The sequence below is a fragment of the Colobus angolensis genome, unplaced genomic scaffold (assembly GCF_000951035.1).
Source record: "Colobus angolensis palliatus isolate OR3802 unplaced genomic scaffold, Cang.pa_1.0 Scaffold13, whole genome shotgun sequence".
NCBI lineage: Eukaryota > Metazoa > Chordata > Mammalia > Primates > Cercopithecidae > Colobus > Colobus angolensis.
The window spans coordinates 21,197,449-21,205,249 of record NW_012114252.1 but is presented as its reverse complement, the minus strand read 5'-3'; the positions used below and the strand labels follow the sequence as shown (position 1 = coordinate 21,205,249).

General features: G+C 44.1%; 1 pseudogene; it reads left to right on the top strand.

Annotated features, from left to right (window-relative positions):
- The first annotated feature begins 7,293 nt into the window (after window positions 1-7,293).
- Window positions 7,294-7,780, top strand: LOC105505906 (annotated as a pseudogene).
- Window positions 7,781-7,801: the final 21 nt, after the last annotated feature.

Sequence of the window (7,801 nt, the reverse complement as noted above, 5' to 3'; positions counted from 1 at the left end):
CACCCCCTAATTCCTGAACAGCTCCCCTCTAACCACCCCTTATCCCTGAGCAGCTCCCCTAACCACCCCCTTACCCCTGAGCAGCTCACCTAACCAGCCCATATCCCTAAGCAGCTCCCCTAACCACCCCTTACCCCTGAGCAGCTCCTGTAACCAACCCTTACCCCTGAGCAGCTCCCCTAATCCAACCCTTACCTCCTGAGCAGTTCCCCTAACCTGCTCTCTTAACCCTTGCGTAGGAGTAGCACCTCTTTAATTGTGAAAAGTAAGCAATCTCCCAAAATGAGATTTTCTTTTCCCTAGGGAGATAGACTCTTAGGAGGTTTGCAAAGACAGGTGTAAAAGATAGAAGTCAACTACAGAGCAAGGAAAACGTTAAAGCAGCAAGATCAGGAAAAAAAAAAAAAAAAGTGATTTGGAAGGCCAGGTATAGTGGCTCAAGGCCTTAATCCCAGTGGTTTGGGAGGCTTGAACAAGAGTTCAAGGCTGCAGTGAGCTATGGTCACACCACTGCACTCCAGCCTGGGTGAGAGAGCTAGACCCCGTTTCTATTTTTATAAAAAGAAGTATGGGGGCCTAAGCTATGAGGATGCAAACCATGATGTAATGGACTTTGGGTAATAGGGTGGAAGGGTGGGAGCAAAGCGAGGGCAAAAGACTACACATTGGGTATAGTCTACCCTGCTCGGGTCATGGATGCACCAAAATCTCAGAAATCACCGCTAAAGAACTTTTCCATGCAACCAAACACCACCTGTTCCCTAAGAACTATTGAAATAATAATAATGTTTTAAGCAAAAAAAAAATTTCAAAGATGAAAAGTTTTTAGTCCCCCTCCCAAGTATAGTATTTATCAAGCGGAAATGAACAACTATGTTCATACAGTAAGTTTTACATGACTGTTCATGGCAGTTTTGTAATACTTATCTCAAATAAATATTTGAAAACAACCCAAATATCCAACACCAGGTGGTGGATTCAGACAATGGAATACTACTCCACTATAAAAAAATTATAAAAAGAAATGGACTAGGATGCATGCAGTAACATCGATGGATCGCTGGAGATTCATACTCAGTAAAAACAGCAAAAACGAAGGGCTATGTACTGTATGATTCCATTGATGAGAACTCCTAGGTAGGCAGAATTGTAGTGACAAAGTGGATGAGTGATTGCCCACGGCCAGGTGTTGGGGAGAGAGACTCTACCACGGAGGAGTTAACAGGAATTACTCAGAGGCAGAGAACTGTTCTTTATCTTCACTGTGATGATGGGGACATGACTGTATCCAGCTGCCAAAATTCATTAAACTATTCACCTAAAATAAGTCCATTTTAATGTGTGTAAATTATGCCTCCAGAAATCATTTTTAAAGTAATTGGCTAACATTTGTTAAAAGAAAAACCTTTTTATTTAAGATGATATTTATTATTTTAATTAATAAGCTTTATTTTTAGATTGGCTTTAGGTTCAAGGGTGAACTGAGTGGAAAGTACAGAGTTTCCATATGCCCGCCATCTCCGCACACACTCCATCTCCCTGGCATGGCCAAGATCTCGCATCTCCGTGGCATATTTGTTACGATCCATAAATCCACACATCATTAGCACCTAAAGTCCATGGCTTATATTCGGTTTCACTCTTGATGTTGTACCTCTATAGGTTTGGACAAATGTACAATGACATGTACCCACCATTGCGTATCACGCAGAACAGTTTCACTGCCCTCAAAGGCATCTGTGCTCAGTCTGCTCACCCCTCTCTCCCCCATAACACCTGGTAACCACAGATCACTTTATTATCTCCATATTTTTCTTTTGCAGAATGTCGTATAATTGGCATCATACAGTCTGCAGCCTCTTCAGATGGGCTTCCTTTTCTTAGTATGCGTTTAACTTTCCTCCATGTCTTTTCAGGGCTTGTCAACTCATTTCCCATTGGTGCTGAATAGCATCCCATTGCCTAGACGTATTACAGTTTATTCACTCACCTACTGAAGGACATCCCTGGTAGCTTTGAAGGTTTGGCAATTATAGATAAAGTTCTATAAACGTAGTGTGCAGATTTTTGTTTGGACATAAGCTGTCAATTCATCTGAGTAAATACCAACGAGCATGACTACTGGACCCTGTGGTAAGAAATGTTTAGTTTTGTAAAAAAGTGTCAAAGTGTCTTCCAAAGTGGCAGTACCATTTTGCATTTCCACCAGCAATAAGTAAGAGTTCCTGTGGCTCCATGTCCTTGCCAATAAAACATAAATATATAAATATATTAAAAATTAAAAAACAAAATAAAAAGAGGTAGAAAGCTGAACTGGCAATTTTAAACAGAAGAAATGTATCTTAGAGAAAGACATCAAATTTAATTAAAATTAAAAGGAGAAAGTCAAGATAAAACAGATGTCATGAAATTTATATAAATAGAAAATGAGCCCCTTTGTGTATGCATTTAAAAAAGAATTACATGTAATAGATGAAGAAATGCTGGCATGTAAAGTGAAAAAAAAAATAAAGTCACTTATAAAGTATTTTAACATTTTATCCCAGATGGTATTATGGAAATAAGCTGAGGGGAAAGAGGCTTAACCTAAAGAACAAAATCAAAATATACAAGGATTGAGCGAAAACAACCAGTGTCCGGGAGGTGCAACGGACGCTCACCATCGGCTAGCATTTTGTTGAGGGTTTTTATGTCCCTATTCATAAGAGATACTGGTTTGGAATTTTGTCTTTTTGTAAAATATTTGTGTTGGTTTGGTATCAGGGAAATGCTGGCCTCAGAAAACGAGTGGCCTCTCTTCTATTTTCTGGAAGTGAGTGAAGAATTCATACTAATTCTTCTTTGAATATTATTAGTACAAGTAAAGGGTGAGCCATCTGAGCTTTTCTTGGAAAGTTCTTAGATTCCTGCTTCCATCTCTTCCTTTGTCCCCTGAAAACCCCTGGACCTTGCCCTCCCCAACCCTCCTGTCCTCCATCAGCCAGCCCTGCCCGAGCTCTTCATCCCAGCTTGGGCTATGTCCTTCTCCATTTGTGATGGAAAGCCAGTAATCTGAGCGCTCACGTGAGCAGGACTCCATGCCTTGCTGTCACTCACATTTGCATGCTGCTGTTTCTGGACCCCATACACATAGGGAAAAATTTAGACATCAACGCAGAACAGTCCCCAGGGGCATATGCTCCCTGGCTTTTAGCAATGTGCTTATCTGTCAGTGGGCCCTGGAGATGCCGCTTTTTGGTTTGAAAAAGCCAGATGGGCCTTTTCACAAGAACCTTCAAGAAATCAGAACATCCCTGAGGCTGAAACCATAGTGGAGAAACTTAGAATCAGTTCCCATTGTCATCCCTCAAAAACTGATTAGTCAAAGAGACAAAAGACTGCAGGCAACAGAGATGAATCTGTCTCTCCCTAAAGACACAAACTAGACAATATCTGGAAGGACTGCTCTGGTCTCATTCTGGACATCCAGATGGCTCCTGCTTTGGTCACTAGGTTCATAAATGGCTTACACCAGTAATTAGGATGTTTGCCAAAAACACTATGTAAATTAGCAAAATGTTCCTCTCTCTGAAATGTATGCACCAGGCCAACAACATGAGGATTCCATTGCAGAAAAAGTCAAGTAAACACAGTGCAAACTAATGGTTTCACAACTTAAACACTTCAAAGAAAACAAGCCAGGGCAATCTGTTCCCTCCAAACCCCCAGATAGGGATTCTTGAAGATATTGTAAAGAACTGTAGATATTGTAAAGAAAGACTCTGGATTGCCTAGCCTTAAGATGCAAAAAGGAATAAGTGTCCATCTCCCCACTTTATTTTTTCCATGGAAACTTCCCCTGTGTGTCCACACTAACCAGATGCACGAAAGGAATTCATCAGCCCATCGATGGCCACACACCACCTTCCTCGTGGACTCGGGCAATGTTCCACCATGAGCGCCTCTTACTTTCCGACCATGCTTAGAGCACAAAAACCACACTTGGTCATCTCCTACATTACTTGACTTTACCTAAACCTCTTCCTTTCTGACTAGGACCTCTGAGTGCACAGCACAGCCTCCTGCTCAGCTTCACAATCCTGAGCAAACCTTCTGGGAGGAGAGCTACTCCCCAACCTGAATTCCAGTATTCTTGGCGCTGCCAAGGGCCCGCCCCTGAAGTTCCTGACTCCATGTCTGTGGGCCTTTGTCCTTGTGTAACTCTCATTGACCACCTACATTTTCTTGCCCCTGTTCAAAGCCCCTGAACCCCCTTTAAACTCTCAAGTACAGATTATATTCACTACAGATTATATTCACGACACCTGACTTCCTTTGGGCTACTTACTCACCTGATATAGGCCAAATTTGAGAGGCTGAAATAGATCTTTCCATGCCCTCCCAACATGTTTGCATAATTCAAGGCTTCCTTGACCAGGGGCTTTTTGTCCCCATGCCCAATCCCTGTAATAACACCATCTTGGTGAGGGAAACTACCTATTCCCAAACAAAAACAACAAGCAAAATAGTCAAACCCAGAACTCCTCCAGTTCCTAACTTCAACAACATCCTGGCCTCTAGCTCACCTGGCCACTCACTTCAGTCAGTGATACTCTTCTGACTTTTCGGTATACTTCTTCACCTCAGCTTACAAGACTTACTGTCTTCACATGGAAAAATCAACAATGCAGATGGACTTTCGTGTCTCAGGGGCTTACTGAGTCCTACTTATTTCTCTTGAACCCTAGATGCAAACCTGAGGGATTTGACCTTTCTCTAAAGCCCTGTCCTCATCCAGTGTGTAGATGTCTTTGTCCATTTTGCATTGCTGTAGAGGAATACCTGAGCCCGGGTAATTGATGAAGAAAAGAGGTTTATTTGGCTCACAGTCCTGCAGCCTGCACAAGAAGTATGGCACCAGCATCAGCTTCTGGGGAGGCCTTGGGAAGCTTCCACTCAAGGTGGAAGGTAAAGGGAACAAGCATCACATGACAAGAGGAAGGGAGCAAGAGAGAAGGGGAAGAAAGGACCAGGTTCTTTTCAACAGCCAGATGTCATGTGAACTAAAAGTGAGCACTCACTCACTACCGGGAGAATGCAACTTGCCATTCATGAGGCATCCACCTTCATGACCCAAACACCTCCCCACAGGTCCTGCCTCCAACATTGCAGATCACATTTTAACATGATATTTGGAGGAGACAAACATCCAAACTGTATCAGTAGATGACTATCGTCTCTGCTTTCCTGATTTTGGCAGCTTGCAGTTGACACCCAGCATTTACTCCAAGCTCTCACCCACAAGGACCACAAGATCTCTAAAGACAAAATGCAATCATGCAGCCTCCACTGCATTACCTGGGACACGGTATCTTCCCTTCAGGGGAGAGTTTATTCCCTAAAGAAATTAACACTACCACCCACTCCCCTCTTCCTGAGACCAAACAATGACACAGGGGGTTTCTAAAATTGGCTACTGCCAGAACTGGATCCCTGACTTTCCCCCATCTTATCTTCCTTGGATGCCATGACTAAGGAGACTGTCACTGAATCCTATACCTGGGACTCTCCTTCCATGTCTACATTTCAGACCTCAAATCCTCTCCGTACTAGTCCGTTCTTGCAATGATACAAAGAAATACCTAAGACTGAATGATTTATGAAGAAAAGAGGTTTAGTTGGCTCATGGTTTCACAGGCTGTACAGGAAGATGATGCATCTACTCGGCTTCTGGGGAGACACTTCAGGAAACACAATCATGGTGGAAGATGAAGGAGGAGCAGGCACATGACACAGCCAGAGTAGGAGCAGAAGACAGAGAGCAGAGAGGAACCATACACTTTTAGATGACCAGATCTCACAAGAACTCATTCGCTATCCCAAGAACAAAGTCAAGAGGATGATGCTAAACCATTCATGAGAAACCCACCCCCATGATCCAATCACCTCCCACCAGGCCCCACTCCAACATCAAGGATTACAATTGCACATGAGATTTGGTGGGGACACAGATCCAAACCATGTCACTCTCCAGACTTTCTTCCCCCAGTTAGACTTCCCATTACCCATGGCCAATCTCCCTTTCTACACATGAAAGGGCAGGACCTGCCTCAGTGGTCCTCACTGAAGAATGCAATGGCGGCCAAGGGCCGATTAATCAGGCACTTCAGCCTTGGACTCTGTGGCTCTGGCATCAGCCTCTTGGCTGTGTGCAGTAACCACTGCCCCAAAGTCAGTCCAAGCCACTGCGGACCAAGTTCTGAGCCATTTACTTGGCCTCAGCGTTCCCCAAGTGGTTCAGACCTGGGAACACCCAACACTTCTGCTTCCAGACTCACTTGCTATGAAATCCCAGTATGCTCCCCCCCATTGATGTTCACCACCTTCCCAACCTCAGTGCAGCCCCTCCCTGTCCCCTGAGGGATGGCCTCCCCATGCCTCATCATCCATCTTCCACTCATCCTCACCCCACCCTTGCCAAACTCCTCTCAAACACCACAAGTTGCCCTCTTAGCAGAAGACTCCAACTTCAGGAACACAAAGAGGGAGTGTCAGACAGGACACACCCCACAGCTCCCCACACCCACAGAGGGCCAGTTCCTGAGGCTACATTAGCCTGAGTGGCCACACAGACACAAGCTCACACCTAGGCATAAGGTGAGAGGGCCAACAGTTACTCAGAGGGCAAGCAGACGCCTGGGCTCCAACTTGATTTGCTATGCTATGGAAACAAAGAAAGTTCAGGACAGTGCCAAGGAGTCCTCAACACAGAGCCCAAAAGGAACTGAGAACAGGACTCAAGCAGGTAACTGTATCCCCACATCCATAGCAGCGTTGTTCACAAGAGCCAAGAGGTGGAAGCAACCAGTGTTCATCAACAGATGAATGGATCAACAAAACGCAGTGTGTATGTCAATGGAATATTAATCAGCCTTGAAAAGGAAGAAAATTCTAGTACCTGCTACAACCTGGGTGAAGCTTGAGGACGTTATGCTATGTGAAATAAGTCAGTCACAAAAGAACAAATACTGTCTGATCCCACTTATATGACATCCCTTATGTTGTCAATTCGTAGAGAAAGGAAGTAGAATGGGGCTGCCAGGGGCTGGGGTCAGGGGAGGGAGACAGGAAGTGAGTGTTTCATGGGCACAGAGTTTCACTTTGGAATGACGGAGAGGTTCTAGACATGAATGTTGGTGCTGGTGGCACAGCAATGCGAATACATTTAATGCCACTGAAGTATACACTTAAAAATGGTTAAAATCATCAATTTTGGCCTTTATATCCAGGACCGCCATCTTCCAGTAATTCGCCAAAATGACAAACGCAAAGGGAAAGAGGAGAGGCACCCGATATATGTTCTCTAGGCCTTTTAGAAAACAGAGTTGTTCCTTTGGCTAAGTATATACGAATCTGTAAGAGAGGCGATATTGTAGACATCAAGGGAATGGGAACTGTTCAAAAAGGAAGCCCCACAAGTGTTACCATGGCAAAGCTGGAAGAGTCTACAATGTTCCCCAGCATGCTGTTGGCATTGTTGTAAACCAACAAGTTAAGGGCAAGATTCTTGCCAAGGGAATTAATGTGTGTATTGAGCACATGAAGCACTCTAAGAGCCAAGATAGAGATAGCTTCCTGAAACGTGTGAGGAAAGTGATCAGAAAAAGAAACAAGCCAAAGAGAAAGGTACCTGGGTTCAACTGAAGTGCCAGCCTGCTCCACCCAGAGAAGCACACTTTGTGAGAACCAATGGGAAGGGCCAGTGCTTCTGGAACCTCTTCCCTATGAATTCATGGCATAATAGGTGTTAAAAAAAAAAAAA